Source organism: Pipra filicauda, unplaced genomic scaffold (assembly GCF_003945595.2).
Source record: "Pipra filicauda isolate LSUMZ 115617 unplaced genomic scaffold, ASM394559v2 scaffold58_size5111680_pilon, whole genome shotgun sequence".
Taxonomy (NCBI): domain Eukaryota; kingdom Metazoa; phylum Chordata; class Aves; order Passeriformes; family Pipridae; genus Pipra; species Pipra filicauda.
Window position 1 is genome coordinate 5,036,142 of NW_024104742.1, and position 21,862 is coordinate 5,058,003.

Here is a 21,862-nt window from a genome sequence, read left to right on the forward strand (position 1 = left end):
TGATATGCCTTTATAGGATCATCCCAATTACAAATCTAATGTGTCTCCAACCCCTTTGCAATATTTCTTTTATGGGTTGGGTAAGGCATCAGGCATTTACATTTCCAAGGAATGAGTCCCCTGTTCTCTCCCTCTTGTGCTGTGCTTTCCTGTCAAATATACCAGGAGCGAGTATCCAGCAGGTTAGACTGAGTTTGACTTTCTGTGTCTGGAATGTCTCTTGGTTAACACAGTAACAAGACCAAACATTATTTAATTTTAGTGATAGGTGACAGCAAAATAGCAAAGAGACTGGAAGCTGATGAAAGTTCATAAAGACATGCGCTTCCTTGGCTTATTTTGCAGCCAGACCTTTCTGGAATTCTGGCTCGTTCAACCCTGCTGTGCTGGAGTGAGCCAGCAGTGCCTGCTGGATGTGCATGGGGCTCTCGGCAGAGTATTCAGGGCACTCCATCAGGCAGGGGAAGGGGCATTATCGGTGTCCTCTCTGTGTAGGTGCAGGCCCTCCTTGCTTTCAGCTGTGAGAGAGAGAACAGTGTGGCTGCAGACTCGCACCGTGCCTCGCTGCATCGGTTCCCACTTGCTCTTTGATCTTTTTTCACACTGAGTAACAGGCAGCATGACTGCAATGTGATGCTCTGGCTGCAGACTGCATTGTCTTGTTGGAAAATGAATTGCCTCAGAGCCTTCAGTCCATCTCCTGGGCTGTTTCCTGTTACAACCAGGAAAGCTGGGATTTCCACGTGATTTTGAAGCGCAGAGTTCTGCTGTACAGAGAAATCCTGTCTGTGTTCATTCATTGCTGCTTCTGATCCCTCCTTTTCTCTTCCATTATCTCAAATGCTTTTGGAAGCTTCATTTTCAATGCACTATATCATCTTATTTGAGTTCCCTTCTGTGGGCATCATGGTTCAGTGGGAAATGCAACACTGTTTTGAAATGTTTGCAGACGAGATAGGGAAAAATATATCTGTGAGTTATTAGGGGCGAGATTAATGTCTTTTACCTTTTGAGTTTACAGATTTTTTTTTTTTTGCCTTTTTATCTGCCAAATACTTACTCTTTCCAGCATTATCTGAGTCTGGAGGGTGTCTGTCTCGATGGAGAATTACACTGGATGTGCAGCCTGGGTGAAGCTGCCTTGGGCACCTCCTGAGCGCTCTGGCTCTGTGACTCAGCCCTCCTGCGCGCGCTTGCTTGTCTCGGGTTCAGCATTTCACCTCCCGTCACTCATGAACTGATTCTGTAGTGGGAGACTTTGGTATTTTATTTTGTTCATCCTCATGTGAACTGCAGGTTTCCATAAGAACCTTGGCTGCACTCTTCCCTTGGCAGCAGCAAGTCTCCCTTCCCCAGCGGGGACAGGCTGCTGCTTGTGCTCGTGACCCCTCTGCCTCTGCACAGCGGGCAGGTGACGACCACAGTTGGGTTTTTCCAGTGAGTTCCTGGTCACACCCTTAAAACTCGCTGGAGATTAAGCAAGTTAAACCCAGCCTCTTCATTGACCTGACCATTGCCCTCTAAAAACAATCTTCAGACAAAAAAATTCTTTTTGTCATGGTAGAGTTTTCCCATTTGTGAGGTTTTGTGTGTGGAGGTTAAATCTTTGGTTAATGCTTCATTTTCATGGCCTGTTGTAAGTTGTGTCCCTTCCATTCCTACTGTGTTCCTGGCAGAAAAGGAGGAGAGTTATCATAACACAAGTAATGTCCTCATTTCCCCAGTTTCCCTAGGATTCAGAGGTATGTGATTGCCACTTGTTTTTGCAGTTTTTGTCTGAAATAGTCTTTAACTCCAGCCATTAAAAGCATATTGGGCTTGTGTTGGTTATAATTGCTAAGGTGCAGGATCTGCTTTCTAGAGGTGCCAAACACCTGGGAACTTCATTTGAAATGGCAAGTGTTTGGTGCTTCTAAACCCAAGTTTACAGTGGAGGGAAGCACTGGGAGGAGGAGCCTTTTTTATCTTCATTTTTTTCCCTCTGTCTTGCAGGCATCTGTATCCAGTGAAGCCTTCCATGAGCACAGTAGGTTCCACATTGCAGTCACTGGGTTTCTCACCCCATTCTAGGGCTGTTCCACTCTCTCCAAGGTTAGAAGCTGGCTTGCATTTTTTACTTATGGGCAAACTACACCTGCTGCCAACATCATCAAGAAAGAAAGGTGAGATGCAAAGGCTGTGTTTTAATTAGGCCACAGTCTAATTAACTCACCTGTGAGGACAGGCAGACTGCACACTGTGATTTTCTTGCTCATTCCCACCTCTTCAGGGATTTGTTACCAATCTTTCTCTCTCTGTGGGAAGAACCTGGAAGCCAGGAGTTTTGAGCTCTGTTTCTGGCAGTGCTATTGATTCACTCATGACCTCATGGAAGTCACTTTGGGTTTTGCTTCTGGGGCTTTACAAGCGTAGGAGGGAGATGAACACACTTCCTTCATTTCTCTGCATTTACTGTGAGCCCTAATTAACACTTAGGAAGCAAGGGGCTTTAGACTGCAGGGTGCAGCAGACGTATATTGCTATGGGAATACAATTAATAAATAATAGCACATATGGTACAGGAGTTCCCAAACTGCATATTCCAATGGTTTATTTTCATTATTTGTTTACTGTGTACTGTCTGTATGAGTCATACTATACAGCTCCTTAATTTTTCATTACTGGTGGAGAAAACCTGGGCAGGCAAATTAATATTCTCCCTCCTAAAATTCTGAGTTAATGGTACTGTGATCCCAGGTAATGGGAGACTATTACTACTGTGTCCTATTGTTCTTTGGCTGCCAGTTCTCAGATTCCAGCTTTCCTGTTGTTGCCCTGTTCACAAGAGGATGGGATAGTTCTAACCATACAGTCTGACCTCCCATGTGAAATCTTTTATCCAAAGATTTCTACTTCAAGCTCAATACCTTGTACTTAGGTTTGAGCAGGCCATTTAGACATCCAGTGGGGATGCAGAAACTGTAAGTCAGAGAATCTACTGCTTCACTTAGTAAATTATTTCAGTGGTGCATTTCTTTGGTCTAAAAATGCTCCCCTTACTTATTTCCAGCTTCGTCTTTTTTGTGTTTTTCATCATGCTTTTGCTTAAAATTAAAAAAGGCTCAAGCATCCACTAATCTCAGGATTTTTCACTGCACAGGTACATACAGACTGTGAGTGAGATGCATTTTAACCTTCTCATTACTAAATTACAGGCAATGAGCTCATTTCATCTCTCTGAAAGATGGATTTTCTGGACTTTAAATTCTTTTTTCTATCTTTTTTGCTAAACTCAGTGCCATCAGACATTGTCCTTTTTAGAGCGAGCTCCAGAACTGACACCACAGCAACCTGGTAGTGATGGTTAATCACTTTTATCATGAGGTGTGTGCATAACTCAGCTGCCTTCCTGGGAGAGTTTAGGATCTAAGCCTTCTGCTTTGCAGTGGCTCTTTGAAGAACGAGTATCTTTCTGGCTCCAATTCTAAGAATTTTTCCTGTGTGAAAGTGAAAAAGCAAACAGGAGTGGGTGAGTGAACAGGGAGTGGAAGGAAGGAAAGGGAAGGGAAAGGGGTAGTGGGTGCTGTGATGTCAGGGAAGGCTGATGTGTATGTCTGTACAAGGCAGTAAGAAGATCTTGCCCTGCAGGGCGTTAATTGTGAATGTAAAAGGGTGAGTTTGGCTCCCTGTCAAGGACAGCCATGAAAGAAGACAAATCCTAAGCCTGTGTGGCTCAGAGATGAAGTGTCTCTGCTCTTTCCAGAGCTTGTACTAAGGAGACTTAATCCGTCCTAGTGTGATTTTGTTGCACTTTTGGATGTGTTTTATCCTCTGTGCTCCAATCCTTTGCTCTTCATCTCTCAGCAGCCTTCATATTACTTGTCAGTTAGATTGGCATGTTCCCACTGTTGCCAGCTTAATTTTGCCAGACTTTTTTCAAAAAGCTCCCATGAGAGTAATTATTGCCCTGATGAGGGTAGGTGTTCCATGGCTCTCCTTCAGTGGGCACAGCTCAGGTAGTATGGAGGCTCTGCTAAGTCTCCTGGATATTTTGGGGGAGAAAAATAAGCAGTGGTGTCCAGCAGATGCTTTTGACTTGGGCCCCTTTAATTAAATATTCCTCTGTGAATAGTGTGCATGTTTGGGATCCCCTTGCTTCTCTTTCCCAAATAAACTGGATAAATTACCCATCTTTGTCCCTCAGTGCCTATCACTGCAAGTGTGGTGATTCCCTGTTGAGATCACTCATGGCAGAGCCATTCTTTCTGCCCCTAAGTACACTCTGCAACATACCTGGGTAACTGAATCTTGAGGGTTCTCTTTCCAGCTGCAGTCCTGAGAAACTGAGGTTCCAGAGGCCAGGCAGTCTTTCAAGGAAGAAACCAGTATGTGTATATGTCGGATGGATATTTTCTGCATTGGTGTCTTCTTATCCAGTTAGCAGGAGCATCACAAAGAATCTCTTGAGATCTCAAGTATTTCCTTCACTGTTATCCTTTCCCTACCAGGAAAACATGTTCATTTTACTTAAACAGTTCTTGTTTATTACAGATTATGTAATGAATCCACCTGATTTATTTCTTGCAGCTGATGAGAACAGAGAGTTTGGGATACTGGAGAAGGCACAGACTTTTTCCCCTGGGAAGGGGACAGGAGCCAATGGTTCCTGTGTGCTCTGGGTCTGAAGAGCTCCACACCCCACAAAGTGGCTTTGGAAAGGTTAATTAAGGGAGAAGGTGCCAGCAGATGGCATCATGAATACACAACATGGTCTCAGGGTTTTGAAGGGCCACAATCACTTCTGGGCACGTGTAGCAAAAGTGCAGGATAGGGCAGCATTCACATGCTGAATTCAGACACTCTAGGGCAGGTGGTCAGTGCTGCAGGAAGCAGATAGCCTGGGGTTGGTGAGACCCCCCCACGACATTTCTGTTTGGAGCAGCTCCTCTTTCCAGGCCTGGTGGGTACAAGGACACTGGAGGGACATGTAGTGATGCAGCCCTGCTAGTTCAGTGATGTCACTGCCAAAATTTGGGGTTTTTTGACAACAGGATGGCCTGCACAGCACCAGGTGTGCTGGAATCAGATGGGGTGGCACGTGCCTGCCTGGTGCCTCTCCTGGGACAGACCTGTCCAGATGATGTCTGGTGTGAGTAGTGGCCAGAACTGGGGCTTCAGTCTGCTGGCATTTGTTCCTGATGGGGAGAGCAGTGACATTCAGCTTCCATTAGAAGACAAAAATGGCATCACAGGTCATCTGAGGGCACATTTTCAGCAGCCAGTGAAGGCAAGGTATGGGCTCTATTTCTGAGAAGATTAGTCTGTTCCCGGTCCATGGGACTTGTCAGCCCAGCAATGATTAGTGAGGCAAAAGCAAAGTCTGCAAAGCTCCTTCTGCCCGGCTTTGGTGAGGGAAGGTGATAAGGGATTCGTTGTGCAAGCAGGAGATAATTGGCAGCAGTAGTATGAAGCAATGCCAGTCTCTTTGCCATAGCAATCGTCCAGAGATTTTGCTCACAGCTGTGATTCACCTTGCTGTGCAGACAATCTGTTCTGGACCACGCAGTGTTTCAGAAGGAGCATGGCTGCCACATAAAGTCACGTGGGGCTGCCCAAGGCTGTGTGCACGATTCAGTGTGAAAATCCATTTTGCTGGTGCAGGGCTTGGGGGAGGAGGGCGGAGAAGGGGCTGGACCTCCAAAGGGCAAGTCAGCCTCCCCTTCCCTCACTGCAGACACCAGTGTAAGTGTAGCTAAGACTGTACAGTCACTTAACTCCTTGGGAATAGGAGGAGCTTGACTCCAAATGCCTCAGCCTGAAATGACACATCAGATCTCTTATGGGAGGTAGAGCCCATGTCTCGTGTGATGATAAGCTTGAAGGAGCAGGGGTGGGTCTCTCTGGTGATGTCTGTGTGGAAAAGTGAACAGAGAGATTTTGGCTTAGCTGAAAGCCACACTGCTTGTGTCTTACTTACCTTCTTCTGTGTCACATACTGCAGCCCAGGCTTGATGTGTCTGCCCTGTGCACAGGGAGAGTGGGATCAGGCTGTCTACTGGTAGCCTTGACTGTAGCTTGACCTGCAGGTGTCAGCTCCAAGGAGACTGTGTTCAGGGTGACTGCGCTTGGCTAAGGTGATCCCTTGGGAGCTTCAGTCCAAGTCAACGGGAGCTGAAATGTTGACAATAGGTGAGCGAGCCATCCCACCCAGCAACATATGTCTGTACTGTCCAGCTTTGAGTCTGTGGCCATATGTGACTTTGTCCTGTAAAAAGTGAGTGTGCCCTGGAGCTGGCCAGCCCCGCGTCAGTCCCAGAGCTCTGCCCCAAGGAGCTGCTCTCTCCAGAAATGGCTCCTTACCTGCATCTGCAGGACTGTGTGCAACCCTCTGAGAGGTAACACTCAATATGTGCCAGAGGGATGGTGTTTCTCTTCCTCTGATGATGAGGAATTTATCTGGCATTTCCATCCCTGCCTTGCTGAGATGGGAATTTCTTCTGGGATTTCCTCCCCTCACCATGGGAGAGCAGTTGTTCCCGCTGGGATAAGCACCCAGCACCTCCTTGAGCAGTGGCTCTCCCTGGGCTGTTCAAGATAATTGGACTGTTTCCCTGGTGTGGAACCAACGGCTGTGCAAGGAGGCTAACGAGAAGGAGCCAGGGTAGCAACAGGATTAAAAATATGTATGAGCAAACATCTTGTTTCAACTGCAAGGATGCACTGAAGCGTGAGAGTCTGGGTCCTGCAGAAAGCCAGAGGCAGCCTGGGTTGGCATTCACACTGGCAGCTGCACAGTAAAGCCGTGCTGGTAGCACAGGAAAAGTGGGGGCAGGAGCCCTGTCTTACTCACACTGATGTAAACTGGAGTAATGTCAGGGAATCACCTGTGATATTTGGCTGCATCCTGTAGGTTGAAGTCCAGTGTGAATACATGGCATCAGGACAGTAGGTGGGATGCCACCAAATCCAGCCTTTGGCTCTGTTCCTCTCTGACAGTGGCCTCCATATGGGATGGGACCTTTCATTGTAAAGATTGTTTGTATGGAGCCATTCCCTGCTCCATACAGCAGAAGAGGAATATTGGGAGGTGGATACGGAGTGTGATGACCCCATCCTAGTGGGCTCCAAGGGCCACTGGCAGAAGCCAATGGAAGTGTCACTGGAAGTGTCAGAGTGACACAGAGGTGGAGTGGATGCTCCAATGGAACATGGTGCTTTTTTCCCATGAAAAAATAAAGGTGTTTAATTTTAATTTCTATTTTAAGGGCGATTGTTCTTGGCTGGGTTGGGTCCCTGTAAAACTTCATGAAGTCATTTCAGGGAGTTGAAAGCTGTCAACACACCCCAGTCATTTTCCTCTCATTCAGTGAAGGATTTTGGGGGGAGAGGAAGGTTTATGACATATCCTTGCATTGAAGCAGCTCAGACTGGCAGGGAGACTTACCATCTACCTGCAAAGGCACTTCCATGACAAGGAAGGCTGTCTTGGTACCTTAGCTGAAGACCTGAAGGCCTAATGTGAGTCCTTTTACAAGAGAAATTAATTTGGTCACAGAAGGAGACGGTTTCTCTGTTTGTATGCTGGGTTTACCAGGGATCATAAATCCCTCGGATTTTGTGGGTACCAAAAGAAGGAAATATCTCATGGAACATGGAGGTTAGCAGAACAGTTGGGCAACCATGCACGTTTGTAGCCTTTGTGATGCATGAGAGCACCCAAGACACCATTGCTGTGACAGGGATTCCCTGATCCCATGGGAGCTTCCTGGCTGCCCACATGTTGGCAGGCTCGGGGTGGGAGTCTGACTGGGCACAACAGCACGGAACAGGTCAGAAGCTTCAATCAGCCCCTGTCTCCAGTGGCACTGCTGTCATGTGTTTATCTTGGAAATCAGACTCTCCAGCCCCATCTCATAGATTAGCAATTCCAATAGAAATAATAATTGGATTCAGTCCACTGTATTTAACATTTTAATGTCAGCTGGGGATTTCTTCCTGATCCCAGCTCTTGATTAGGTGACATCTTTAAGCACCAGATTAATAAACCTGACTGTATTCTCTGAACACCTGACTTTCACAGCTGGTGGTGAGGGCTGCACTGTTGTGCTTTATATCCTTGACTCAAAAGGTCATCTTCATGATTCTTGAAATGCATTTTTACATTTGTTTTTGATCTGTACTGGATGGAGAACAAAACTTCCATAAAGTTGCCATAAATTAAGTGTTCTCCCATCCTATGGATACATGCAGAAACTGATGTTTCCTTGAGCTTTCTAAAGAAGCTGATCACTGAAAGTGATTTGAAAAGGTCTCCAGCAGGTCTCACCCTCTTTCTATGGATTGTCCTGTGCTCAGGGTCTCATCAACATATCTTTTCTTAATCTTGGTGTTCAGGACTCTTCTACTGTTTGGATAAGACCTGTCAAACCTGGGTTGCATTGTATGCTGAAATGTGTAGTTCAAGAATCATGAGGAAAAACTCCTCTATTTTGTCAGAAAACTCATGCGGCACTGCCTCTGAGCTCTGAAATCATGATTAAAAGATTATTTCTGGGATAGTGGCCTTCTGTCTTCAAACTAATGGTTGGTCCTGTCTATGCTGTGTCAAAGCAGACTTACTTTCTCAGTGACATGGAAGATAAATGTGTGGAACGAACTTCTTGTACCTGCACACGTGCTTACCTAGGTGACCAGCCTTTACTATTTCTTGTGGAATTCTCTTTGTGGCCAAAGAAAACCAAGAGTTTAGAGACAAACAGTAGAAACAGTGCTTGGCATGAACAGATCTGGCACACTTTACTGGCTTTGCAGTGAAGAGCTGCAAGTGTGCGCAGAGTTACGGGGGAGAAAGGGAAGGAAGGTGCTGGAGGGTTCACAGACAGTGATGAGGAGGAGAGTGGGATATTCTTTAAAGAAGTAGGTGTGTTGAGGTTGTCTTGGAGGCAAGGTTGTGTTTTAGGCTCTAATAGCTCCTCTCAATACATATAAGTTTGGGGTTTAGCACATTCTCCATTTACTATCATGGTGTGGTCAGTCTTGCAAAGACAGTAGTTCTTCCTCTGGACCAACTTCCTGAAACCTTGTTTGAAGTGTCTCACTGAATTGGGTTTCAGAGGAATCTTCAGCTGGTGCAAGTTGTTTGTATCACCAAGACAGAGTCAGTCCTGCTGCTTTAGCTGGCATTGGGCAAACTAAAGGGAAGAGGGACACTTCAGCCAGTGCAGTTGGTGCCTGTGTGCTATAGCTGAGAGCCATTGATTGTTTAAAACAGTGTCAACTGCTTTGCCTGGTCAGCAGCCGGAGAGTTTCTTGCATTTTAATTTTCCAGGTCACAACCCCAGCAAGCTGGGGAAGGGTGTTCTCTAAGTCAAGACACACACTCTTTATCATGCTTTTTCTAATTGTAAGGCTTTGGTCTTGCAGGCTGGTATGGAAGTGCTGTAAGACCACAGACAGCCCTTGTCTCTGGTCTTCCAGCTGCTGGGAGGGCACTGCCCTGAGCTGGCATGGCAATAAACCCTAACTGTCATGAGATATTCTCCAGGCAATGAAGTCTTCATTTGTGGAATGGGAACCACATAAAGACCTTTTTCTTCTCCAGACCCTCTGGGCTGATGTTATCCTGATGCCTATAGAACCTTTGCATTGCAACACACCAGTAACCCAGCGTTCTCCAGCCCTCTAAGCCATCATGCAGTGCCATGTGTTTTCCATCCATAGCACCTTTGTTCATATTCACCCGTGACACCACTGGAGTTGCCATAGCTGTGAAATCAGAGTTCATACTCATCCTGTATGAAGTTAATTCTCAGATTCACAACATTTGTTGTGGGAAGAGTGGATCTTCAAGAGGGAGCTGAATATTTCCTCTTCAGCTTATCTGTTTCTGGGTGTGAGTCTGTATCTCCATCCTGTTTTGTAGTGCACTGCTGCACCCTTCACAGGTTGGCTCCCTTCCTGCTCCCACGGAGCCTGTCTCAGGGCTCATAGGGAAATCTTGGACTTCAGCGGCATCAGACTTTCCTGCTTTCCCCAGAGTACTCTGAAGGCAGCAGTAGATGAAACATAGCAAAATTTTCCTGGCCACTGCTCAACACTGCTTCTCTTCCACGGCAAACAACACTCCAGTATCTTCAGTCCAGTATCATCCCCCATGTGAAATCTTCTGGTGATGGAGTGCCAAAAAAAAGGCCTGAATTCCTGCCTAAGTCCTTTCTCCTCCTGAAGCACAACTGCATTGAGTGGAAAAGAGCCAGAGAGGATGATTTTTTTTATTGCAGACATGTCTGACCAAGAAACAGGCATTAAAAAGATTTGATAGCGGTTCCAGTGTAAAAGCTGTTAAAGCCATTTCATCTTCTAACAGCCTTATTGGCTTTAATCAGTTCATTTTCATACCTTCCCTTTGGACATCACCTCCATGTGGTTTGTTCTGGGATGCTGAGATGCTCTGGACAGTCACAGATTCTGTATTAGCCTCTATATTCAGCATTTCTGAAACCCCAAAATACCAGGTACCACCAGTGGTTTACACCTTCCAAGTCGGTACATGGAGGTGGGAGCTCAGCAGGTCTCCTGCTGTCACATGTGTTCTGAGCACAGAGCTGAGCTCAGGTGTCAAGAGCTGAGGGCTGTGCAGGCAGGGCTGCTTCACACTTACTCCACCTCAGTGCTGCAGTAATTAGTCCTAATGATTACATCGAGGTGAATGTAAATTAAAACCCCAGCTCCAGACACTGCCACAGCATGGCTAAGCCTGAACACAGCCTGTAAAATGGTGACATTTCACCTCTTGAGCCTCTCTGTTTTGATGTCTCCCAGCAGGTAAGAATTGGTGTCATTCCTGCTCACAATTAATTGGGGAAAAAATGGAGAATAACTTGTCTAAAAATCTAGTATGGTGGCAAATGCATTTCATATTAAAACAAATATAAAGAGATTGGAGAATGGTTTTTATATGTCTCACTCAGCTCTAGGCATTTTGCAGGTTGAAAACAGGGGCAGGGTGATGTGTGACTGTTCCAATGAAGAATCAGTGTTGAATGACAATTTTTGGAGATGATAAATTTGCTGCACTGGCCCATCTTGCTGTGGTGGTTTTACTGCCAGATTGTGCCCTTAAAGCATAATGTGTAGCTGTTCCTACATGAGAACTGATCTCTCACCTCTGCTGAGACATTGTAGTGCAGGGGGTCATGCATGGTCACGGATCAGTAACTGGTGTTTGTGCTGGGCCGTGACAGCTTGGCCACACTCCTCTGGGTCTGGGCTAACGTGCTGCATCTCAGAATCTCAGCATCTCTGATGCCAGCAAGGACTGGAAACTGTTCTGTGCTGTTTGGATAGATAGGGTGAATCTTGGCTTTCTCAATCCTGAGAGCAGATTGGATTCAACATCTTGAGAAGATAAAATCCAGCAGGTATGTGGGTCGTCTTTGCTTGTGTTCAGTCAAATGAGATGTTCCCCAAGAAGGAGGATGGGAGATGTTTAAGTGCAAACTAGACAGAATTGGACTTTACAGGGATTCTCCTGAAAAATTCTGGATCCCATTGCCGTTTCTGCAGGAAGCTGTGATGTGTTCTGTTTACAAGCTGTGTTAAGGTAGGGCTTGACACATTCAAGCTGTTAGTCCTGCTACACCTGCTGGAAGGTGATTTAAATTGCAATTTCCAAAAAGAAAAAAGGGGCCTGGGAGTGACACTGGGGATCCGTGGGAGGCGATTCCACTGGGAGGTTACTGCACAGCTGCCACTGAGCTGCTGCCCAGCCTGAGCAGCTCTTTGCCTCAGTTTCCCCTCTGCCAAAACTGGAGGAGCAATGCTGCTGGGCTGTACAACTTCTTGTGGAGAAGAATCATTAATTACAGCTTGGGTAGGATTGCAAGTTTAAGCAGTATTGGCTCATATTGTTTCCCTCTTGCAAAACCCTATTCCAGGATGGGGATCTCCTTGCAGGCATTCCTGTCCTTTCTGAGAGAGGCAGGGTTTGTGAACCCAGTGCCTACTATAATTCTGAGAGTATTTCTGTTACGTGCAATCAACTGTATCTTTGTCTCAGCTTTGAATTTTATATCACACACTTCCCCCCAGTAGGACAGCACTAAATTAAGTTTTACTAGTTCGTGGAGGTGGATTATATCCCACTTGATTGTTTACAACAGTTGTGAAGATTCAACACCATTTTAATGAGGTATAGCAGTGGTATATTAAGAAATGTGTCTATTAAATGCAGTCTTTAGTAGTTGATTGGTATTTAATTGACATGTGTTAATAGTCTTATTACGTCTCAGTTAAATCCACAGTTGAAGCGCTAATTTTGAGTAGGGAAATTATGGTTTGAGGTAAAAATATAAGCTAAAAGTACAGCAGCTTTTAATAGGAAAACTTCATTAATAAAGTCTTACACTGACTTAAGCAAGTGTTTACAGTAGATATTTTTAAAACATGAAAATTACATAAAAGACACATTCTGTCAATTATTGCTGTAGGATTCATAAGGAGTTATCTATGGAGGTAATTTCTGTCTCCTCTTAGGAAAGATTCAGACTGCAAAATTTTGCAGGGAAGCGTTTTTAAAAAGTGTGTTATTTAATGTGAACGTGGGCATTCTTCTCCAGGGACCTGGTCCTGGGGATCAGTAATCTGGCAACTGAGCTTCTCCAAGCTGTGGTATTATTGCCATCCATGAAGGTTTCAGAATGCAGCACCCCAATCCGCTCTTACTGCTGCCAGAGGGAGGTACCTCATGGTTCTCTTGAGTACAGGGTGAATGTTTCACAAAGACAAGATTAAAGACAAAGAGTTTCCTGGGATGAGAAGACAGTGCATGTGTAGATCTCAGGGGAAGACACTGGTGCTTTGCATGATCCCTCAGGTTCAGTCTCCAGTAAGGACAAGGGGCATCTCTGTCCTGTCTTGCACCTGAGCTGAGAGGATGCTCAGGACAGCAGAGTCATGCATGAATTCTCTTTGAATGAGCTGTGTTGCTGCCAGTCTGTGCCCTGCCCTGTGCAGAAGGACAGGCACGGTGGTGGGAAGTTATTCTAGCCATTCAAAGAAGTTGCCTGCAAATAGGGTAAACTAAGGAACAGTCTTTCAGTACCTTACCCTCTAAGAGGGAGCATGTGAGAGCAGCAGCACAGTAGGAAGGCCTCTGTGTGCCAGCCTCACCGTGTCACTTGTCCCAGGCTGCATTACTGCCTCGTGCCCAAGCACTGCTCAGCAACTCAAATCGTTCCCAGGCAGCACTTGTGTGTCCTCCTTGCTCTGTCTTTGCCTGGATCTCAGCATACAGCAGATCCCACAGCTGAGCAGTTGGGACCCCCTCGCTGCTGGCAGGCAGCCTGCCTGTTCCCATCGCTACGTGTCGGTAGGTGGTTCCTGTCTAATGAAGCTTCTTTCCAAGGGAGGCTGTTGACGTGCTCCAGCCTCGCCAGATGGTCCCCTTACCTCTTCTTCTCTCACGCTCCCTCGGAACATTAATGATCCCTAAACCTCTCTGACGGAGGGGCTCCTTTTTGTGACAACCTCATTACGTGGTTATCAGGAGCTGCCACTATCCAGGTTGTCAGGACAACCAGCCTGATTCAGAGCCGCTGGGAAAGGTCTGAACCTCAGGCAAATAACCATCCCCAGCTCCCAGCAGATGCTCACCCGCAGCCAATCGCCGGGGCGCTGGGAAGCCATGACATCATGGGCCAAGCAGGCCCCCAGATTTAATTGTTGGCTTTTGGCTTCCCTCCGTGTCCCTTCCCCCCAGCGCTCCCCACATCAGCTCCCAGCACAGCTAATCCAGTCCTGCTGCGGTGCCGTTTCAGAGCCCCCTGGAGCTGCCTGGGCTTGACAGGGCTGATGGAGGGGCCCCCAGAGCCCCCCTTGTAGTGCAGCCTTGGTGAGGAGTGGGACTGTGACTCGGCAGCCTGGCACAGGGGGAGAATTGCAGGGTACTGCAATAGCCCAGCTGTGAGGGGCCACAGTAGGTTCCTACTTGTTGGAGTTTTGTTAGTGGGGATGGGAGTTAGTTTTCAGAGTTGTAGGATGAGCTCTCTGGCAGCTACCACTAAGTGTGGGAGATTAATGGGATACTTAATGGGATATCCTCTTCCCATGAAAACCTGATACCCCAGCAGCAGTCACGCTGTATTGCTCAGACTGTGTCATGTTTGCCAGTGAGGTGTGATAAACGTGGCAGAACCAGTTCTGGTGCAGATGGAGACTGTGTCCACTTTCCTGCCCTGCTGAAGCAGAGGGGTTTGCTCCATGACCTTATGCCTTCACTGGGGTGTATGTGAGCCACCTCTGGATACCCACTCTGCATACCCCATTAAAGTTACATCCTACATAGCACTAGGCATCCTGCAGATGTGCAGATACAGAGCTTTCCTGAATTCCTGTTCTGCTTGAGCATGTTCCCTGTGAAAGCAGGATCAGGCAGCTCTTTGAAAGGATTCATCTTTTTGCTCAAGAAAGGTTTTTTTTTTTTTTCAAACTCCCTGGCCATCCCAGCTAAGTGTATGTTTGGTTTACAAAAATGCCAGTGCTCGGTGTCCTTCGCTGAGACATTCAGCCTTGCACACCCCTGTGGCACAGGACAGGGTGCTGGTCAGGCAGTGTGAGTCTGCAGCACTGCCATCAGTTTGGGAGGTTCTAGCTGATGAGATCTAAGAGGTGAGGTTACCTGGCATTTGGCTTCTGAAGTCCTCAGGCATCTTTTGGAGGCTACAAGAAGGCTATTTGCTGCTCAGAGCTAATATTTCTTTCTCTTGCTATGCTGTGTTGGCTACCTGGTCCTGAATTTCCATGGGGTTGCATCTTCAGGGAGGAGTTGCCCCTGGGCCACTCAGGGTTGGGAGTGCCCCAAGGAGGGGCTGGGAAGCTTGTGCACAGTCCAACACAGAGACACTCCAGCATGGATGGTTGTGATACAGCCAGCCCTGCCTATTTTAGTACAAAAGAAAGGAGCTTGTGATGGACCTGGTGCAGCCAAGTCCTTCCTCCTGCTTCTCAGACTCCTAAAGCATTGGGCATTGGGGCTCAAATTAGGGCAGCTTCTGAGATTGCTTCTGCAGGATGAGACCCCTGCTCAGAGACCAGGTGGCTCCTGAACATACAGGGTTTGGGCAGGCCTTGCGGGTCTCAGAGGCTTGGACCCCATGGGCATGCAGAGCCTTGAAGTATTTCCGACTTGCTTGGACACCCATGTGACAGTCACATGGGATTGATGTCTAGCAGGGACTGGCCTGCTTTTCCATGCCCTATGGGGAAAAAACTGTCACCATGTCCATGTCTGGGCTGGATCAGGCTCAGCCATGCTCTGCAGGTCTGGCCCAGCCCAGCCCGTGGAGCAAGTCCAGCTTGCACTGCCGAGCCTGGCACCCCGGGACTGTGTGGGTGCCTTGACCATGCAGTCACTCCGTTTTCCCCCCTCCCAGCAATGTGCTTGAGCAACGTGCCTGTCGTCAGCACACCCGGCTGCTCACGGTGTGTGGAGGAGCCCTCCAGCTCCCACAGGGTCAGCCTCATGTATGGCTGGGATGAGGAGCAAGGGAGCTCTGCGGCTTTGTGGCCTTTGCTTTTGCTTCCTCTCTTAGTCTCCTTTCCCAGGATGGCACGGGACAAGCATGCCAAATCAGCTTCCTATCAGGTATGGGACAGTTGGCTCCCATCCAGTAGCTTAAAGGTAGCTGGAGAACCCAGGAAGGCTGAAATGCACAGGTTCAAAAACCCTCTGTGGTTTTCAGGAAAAACTCCACATGCAGAGTCAATAGTTGCAAGGTTTCTTTGGCTCTCAGGAGAGTTCTAACTTTGGACAAGGCTGTGAGTAAGGGATCTGATCTTGCTTTTTCACTACGTGCAGTAATAGAGTCAAGTTTCTGTTCTTTCACAGGGCAAAGGAAACTGAAACTCTTCCTTCGTGTGCTCTCGCCCAGCCTTCGGAAAAGTCAGACAGGAGCCAAGGCACCAGGCTGCAGTTTTCTTATGCTGCTTATAAGAGCAATTTTGCTAATAGTTTATGCTAAAACTAGTTTTTAGTTGGACTTTTAAAAATGAATGGAAGTGATTCACCCGCAGGTTCAATCCCAGCATCTGTAATTGCCTGACTTGGTGTTCTGTCTGTAGCTTTTCTTGAGCTGTTTCCCTTCTTTGGAACGGGACACAGATCTCCCATGGTGTGTGGTGTGCAGGGATGTGGGGCTGATAAACGACCCACCTTCTGTTTCTGAGCCATCAGGAATAATTTTCACTCTGAAGGTGGCTGGGTACCACTGGTCCCCACCTGCTCAGTCCTTTCTAATGCTGGGCTATTTTAAACAGCAGTTTGCAGCAGCCAGTGTGGTTTGCAGGGCTGGGTGAGACTGTGGGGACCCTGACAGTGTCAGCTGCATTCCCTTATCACTGCAGTCAAGGGACATTCCCCAAAAATCTTTGCAGGGACATTGCTCTTGGATTTACAGTGTGCTGTCACCAGGGTGGACACTACTTGCAGCAGAAAGTGGAAGGCCTCTTATTCCACTGTCAAAGGACAGCAGCTCTGCAGGATTCCTGCTGACCTTAGAGGATCCTGAGAGTTACCTGTCCACTGGGGTATTTCTCTGTGGGGAGGGAAATAGCACTGACAACTTGCTCCATGGCTTGACTGTGATCCTGCAGAGCCAGCCAGCCAAGTGACAGATTTGAATCATACTGGGGAAGAAAACCTTGGTGAGACCTCGGCATACAGCAGGAAGGGATGGTGGTGATTCAGTGGGGGCTGCTTGTCACGTCAGTGTGGATTGGGTGACTCAGTGAGCTCCTGCTTCTGGAGAACCTGTCCTTTGAACGAGCTCTAAGGCAACAGTGTGACCAGTCGTGGTCAGAGAAGATCACATGCCGTGTGGTGGGGCTGGGAGGGTTTGTTATCTCCTCTTGGTACGTGTGACCTGCCTCGCCTTTGGCAGCAGCAGCCTGCAGAAGGCAGTCTTCATTGCTCGCCCGTGGCTGATGCATAATGTGTTGTTAAACACATCTTGTGCCTCTCCATCAGGAAAAAACACCAAACAAACAAACAAAATTTGGTCAAAGGTATGCCCACTTTGGTATGTAACAACAGCCCTTTCCACTGCGCTCGGACGGGCAGGACAGCAGCTGGCAGAGTGTCCTGCCAGCCCCGGGACCGGGCACAGCCCCGAGCTCGGACCCGGCACTGCCGCCTGTCCGCTCTGCCCCGGGGGTTCTAAAATCGGTCGTGTTCTTATGTGGATTTTTTTTTTTCCTGGAAATACTGCAAACGTGAGGTCATCCTCATCAAAGCAGGGTCTGTTTCTAGTTTTGAGACCTTTCATGGAGGAGCTGAACTCGGAGGAGCAGGAACGGGACCACGCTCTGCCTGGGGAAGCGTAATTCGAAATGAATGAAGGAGAAAAGAAAACACAGACCGTGAATAAGATTTTCCTTCTGGTGCGTTTGGGGATCCTTGCAGGGAAGTGCCCTCTTTGTCGCAGGAGTGGCCGGAGCTGGTTGCTCCAGCGTCGCTGCCTGCTGGGTTTCTCCCACGTTTGGATGCGGACCGGAGAAGCCCACAAGCTGTCACACGCAACGTCATCCGGGGGAGCCCCGAATTTCACGGTGCATTTCCTATTCCTAGCCGACGAAGACCAGGCAGCGTTATGACGCCTCGCAGGACCCATTCCGGCACCGGCCGGTGCCAGTCACGCCTCCGAGGTGCCCGCGCACCCCTGAGGGGGCTCCCGGGGAAGGGGCTTGGCGGGCGGCCACCCCCCCGCGCCGCGCTTTCCCTGCGCGGCTGCCTTGAAACACAAGATTTGCCCCCAGCCCCAGCCCCGGCCCGTGTGTCGTCACCCGCCGCCCGCCTCGCCCATTGGCTGCGCCGGCGCGGCTGCGGCGGCCCCGCGACGCGCGGGGCGGGCGGGCGCGCGGCGATTGGCGGCGCGGGGGGACGGGCCGCGCCCGGGGGGCGCTCGGCGGCGGCGGCGGCGGCGGGGGACGGGCGGGGCGGCGATGACCGACCGAGCTCCAGGTAACCCGGCCGGGCTGCTCTGACCCACTGCGGCTCCGGGGAACCCGGCCAGGCTGCACTGAGCCACCGCGGCTCCCGGTAACCCGACCGGGCTGCAATGACCGACCGGGGCTCCCGGTAACCCGGCCGGGCTGCAGTGACCCACCGCGGCTCCCGATAACCCCGGCCGGGCCCTGCGGCCGCCGGCGGAGCGCGGTGCCCGTGGCCGCGGCTGCGGCGCCCCGTCTGTGCCGGCGATGGGTGGAGGATGCCGCGGGCAGGGCCGGGCTGCGCCGGTGCCGGGGTTGTCGCTGCGTCTCCGCGGTGCCGCTGCCGTGAGTGACACCTGTGCTGCCGGGCGGCCGGCGGTGGCCGGAGACCGGTGTCCTGCGGGGAAGGCTCCCCGAGCCGCGGAGCCGCGGCCCGGGCTGAAGTTGTGTCAGCGCCGGCACCGGCCATGAACGCGGCCGCGGTGCGTGTGTTCCCCGTCTCCCAACAATGCCGCCTCTGGGCTGCGCTTCTGCAGAGGAGTGAGAAATTCTGGGCTATAAATAACTCCGCCTTTTCCTTTTTTTATTTTTTTAATTTTTTTTTTTTTTAATACTCGTTATTGACAACGCGCATCCGATTGACCCGTTCAGCAGCACCTGCCAAGTTTTTCTCGAAATCCGTTCAGGGAAGGGTGGTCTCTCCTTGTGCGTGCCTGGTGGTGCCTGATGCCACACTGGAGCCGGTCCCTGTGCTGGGTTGTCCCTTTGTCCCAGACTTTTACACCAGGCAGCCGAGGGAGTGCTCCGGCGTGATGTCTGGCTGCTCCAGGCTCCCTTCCTCCGGGAAGGGGGGATGCGCTCGGCACGAGTGGCACCTTGTTTTGGTCATTGAGGCAGTTTTCAGATCCAGTTTTCACCGGTGCCAGAAACGAGCCGTGCTTTAAATGCAGTGAGGTATTGAATGTGGAAGGCTGAGGAAATTCAGGCAGCAGAAGCCATGGCTTCAAAGTGAGCGGCAGCTGAAAGAGATGGTGGGCCCGGGATGGGAAGAGCGGGGCTGTTTCGGGACCTGCAGCCCCAAGGGGTGACGAGCGGCTGGATTTTGCGTCTCCCCTCGTGGCTCCGTTTGCGAGGTGGGCACAGTGCGTGCCAGCAGTGAACAGCCTGGGTGTCTGTGTTTGGCAGACGCTCCTAAAGGCTTTGTGTCTCTTTTGCCCCACCTGCCCGGGGCTGCGGGAGAGGGGAGCCTGCTTTTTGTTGTCCTCCTGGGCACGGTCCGGGATGCCGTTCAGCACAGAGAACCTGGAGGCCGGAGATGAGCGTGGGCTTTGCTGAGCCGCTCTCAGACGTGAACCGCCTCGGAGCGGGGAGGAAGAGGAGGAGGAGGAGGAGGACGGGCTGTCGGGAGGGCCGGAGCCAGGCTGTGCCTGCCAGCCCGAGGGGACAGGGAAGGGAGCGCTGCGGCTGGAGGGGTGATGACACGAGATCGTCTGCCCTGGCTCCTCTCGTGTGAATCCACCTTCTCCGTGGCTGTCAGACGGGGAGAAGGGGGCCCGGGCACATCTCCAGAGCTGCCCGGGAGGAGGACGCTCTGCCCAGGGAAGTGGGAAGTGGAAGTGGGGCACGTGGCTGCAGAGGAGCCTCAGGCTTCCAGTCACAGGTTGCCCAGCGATGTGAGCAGAATACAGAGTAAATCAGGAGTCGGCTGTAGTGGGTTTCAGGCCTGGCACGTGGGCTGGTGGGTTGTTCAAGGCTGAGGAGTGAAGGCTGCCGTGACAGGTTATTTGCATGGAAGGGAAGGATTGCCCTGAGCCCGGGTTTTCTGCGGTGAGCACAGGCTGGTGAGGGAGAGCGGTGCTTGCGGCTGCATGGGTTGGAGCTGCATTCCTAGAGCGTGGAATTGGGCAGAGGAGCTTGTGGCCCGCATGGTGTGGGGGGCTGGGGGGTGCCTGACTTCATGGGTGAGGGGCTGCAGCTGCCTCTGGGCTGCAGAGGAGGTTGTGCTGTGAACTGAGAGCTGCATGGATGGCATTTCTTCACTGAGTGACTCTGGATAACTAAAAGTAAGTCTCAGTAGCTCCTGTGAGCCCTGAGCTCCTGTTACAGTATTAAGTTTCCGGCCTCATGGGCCACTGCTTGCAGCAGCAACAGTTTAGGAGGCAGCTGTGGCAGCAGTGCTGCAGGAGGCAATGCCCAGGGTGAGCTGCTTTGGCTGTCACAGGCCCTGGACTTGGGCCTCGTTCACCTCAGGGCTTCAGCACGAGCGTGCTGGCTTTTTGTAGGGGCTGTCTGGTGGGGGCTTTGTACCCTCTAAACTAACAAGCCCAGTAGAACTGTGTAAGGGGGGGCCCACAGGAGAAAACTTTACCTTTCCAAATAGACTGTTCCCTGGGCAGTTTCTATGTAAGGATCTGACCAAAACTCAAAAAATGTGGAAGTTGGAGTCCAGATTGTCCTGTGTGTCCTGAGCCAGCTCACAAGGTCTGGAAAAACAAAACTGGGCACAAGAGATTGTCTTCCTCCCGTCTCCTGTATTTCTTTGCAGCTTTTGTACATGCAGTTGCAGGGATAGGTGAGGCACATTCAGCTCTGCCACGTATTGTTGGCCATAACAAACCAAGCTCCTCTGTTAGCCTGGCAGCATTTGCTCCTAGAGGAGAGCTGGTTTGTGGGGATAGTCCCATTTCAGTTCCTGTTCCCTCTGCCTAAAGCCTTCTTCTCTTTTTCTTTTAATACTTTAATTGTGACTGTGGATCCAAGTGTTCCTGGAGCTGCCAGTGTTCTGGGATCAAAACCAGCTGGGAAGCTGAAGGTCTTTCGGATCTGCCTTCAGCTCCTCCTTAATTTTAGCCATGTCTGCACAGAACTGGTCACAGGGGGGATGTTGCCAGATTTGGCTTCCGCTGCTGCTCTGGTTGGACACCCTGTGACTTTGGGACATTAACAGTGCTGTCAGTTTGTGCCTTGCTGGTTTGAGTACTGATTTCTGTTCCTTGCTGTGCTACACAGTGGGCAGGCGAGAGCCCAGTGTGATCTTCCTCTTTCATTACTATCCTTAGCTCATGCCAAAGGTGCTTGAAGCTTTTCTCCCGGGAACTTAATGGGGAGGGCAGCAGTAGGAGGGGGAAGGAGGAACATGAATTAACTTACACCTGCAGAAATAAACCTTTTCACTTGCCAGTGCTATTTTGTGTTTAGCTAGCATTTTCTCCCTGCAGCTCTATTTTGCTTTTTACCTTTCAGACACAAACAGTTGAACTTGTGCATCTTCTCCTTCTTTTATGTTGGCTTTGATTCGCCTGTTACTTGAAGAATGGCATTAGGCCAAGTGGTAATTGGTAGGTTTCACTGGGCCCGGGTCAGCACAGGTAGAGACGCTGATGTGAACCTCTTATCTCAGACCTGCTGTCGCTGCTGTGTCTTCTGCTCCTAGGAGCAATTCTGTAGTGGAAAAATATGACACAAGTATCTGTGGTTTGCTAGTGGTCAGGCTCAGTGCATGGAGTTTTGGAGATCTTTTCCAGGTGAATATCAGCAGCTGTGGCTTGTGTGCAGCGAACAGCAAGTGTAGCACCGTGCTTTGTTGGGGACAGCCCAGGGACCCTTCATTTTGCATGTTCAGTTGCAGAGCTGCAGCTTAGCTCTGGCAGTGCCCTGTTTATGAGTTGGCTTCTTGGGTTTCCTGAGACAGGGAATTGGGCTGCAAGGTGGCACTCACCATCTCAACCAAGTGGTGTGGGACATGGCAGGTGGGTACACCTTGCTCTGGACAAGCAGTGTGGGAATCCACCCAGTCAGACCAGGAAGCCTTTGTGTGATCTTATTGATGCAGTCTCATGTCCCCAGCTTTTGGAGCTCTTGACCCAGAAAGCTCTATGGGGGACAGGCAAGCCTACAA

The 21,862-nt window shown here is 49.8% G+C and overlaps 1 protein-coding gene and 1 long non-coding RNA gene across 4 annotated transcripts in view; one reads left to right on the forward strand and one right to left on the reverse strand.

The window, feature by feature from the left end:
• Positions 1 to 21,862, forward strand: part of PAK3 (p21 (RAC1) activated kinase 3) — a 115,888-nt gene that overhangs the window by 41,226 nt on the left and 52,800 nt on the right. Inside the window, exon 1 of one of the 3 annotated variants that reach the window (XM_039387823.1) lies at positions 17,977 to 17,995. The exons of the other annotated variants lie outside the window; for them this stretch is intronic. The gene's annotated coding sequence lies outside the window, so the exon portion shown is untranslated. Of the gene's footprint in view, positions 1 to 17,976; positions 17,996 to 21,862 lie in introns of those variants that run through there. 3 annotated transcript variants of the gene reach the window in all.
• Positions 3,374 to 7,599, reverse strand: LOC113985637. The gene is made up of 4 exons (XR_003539897.2): positions 7,424 to 7,599; positions 5,957 to 6,150; positions 4,273 to 4,480; positions 3,374 to 3,476 (listed from the first exon to the last, which is right to left on the reverse strand). It is a non-coding gene; the product is annotated as an uncharacterized LOC113985637 (long non-coding RNA).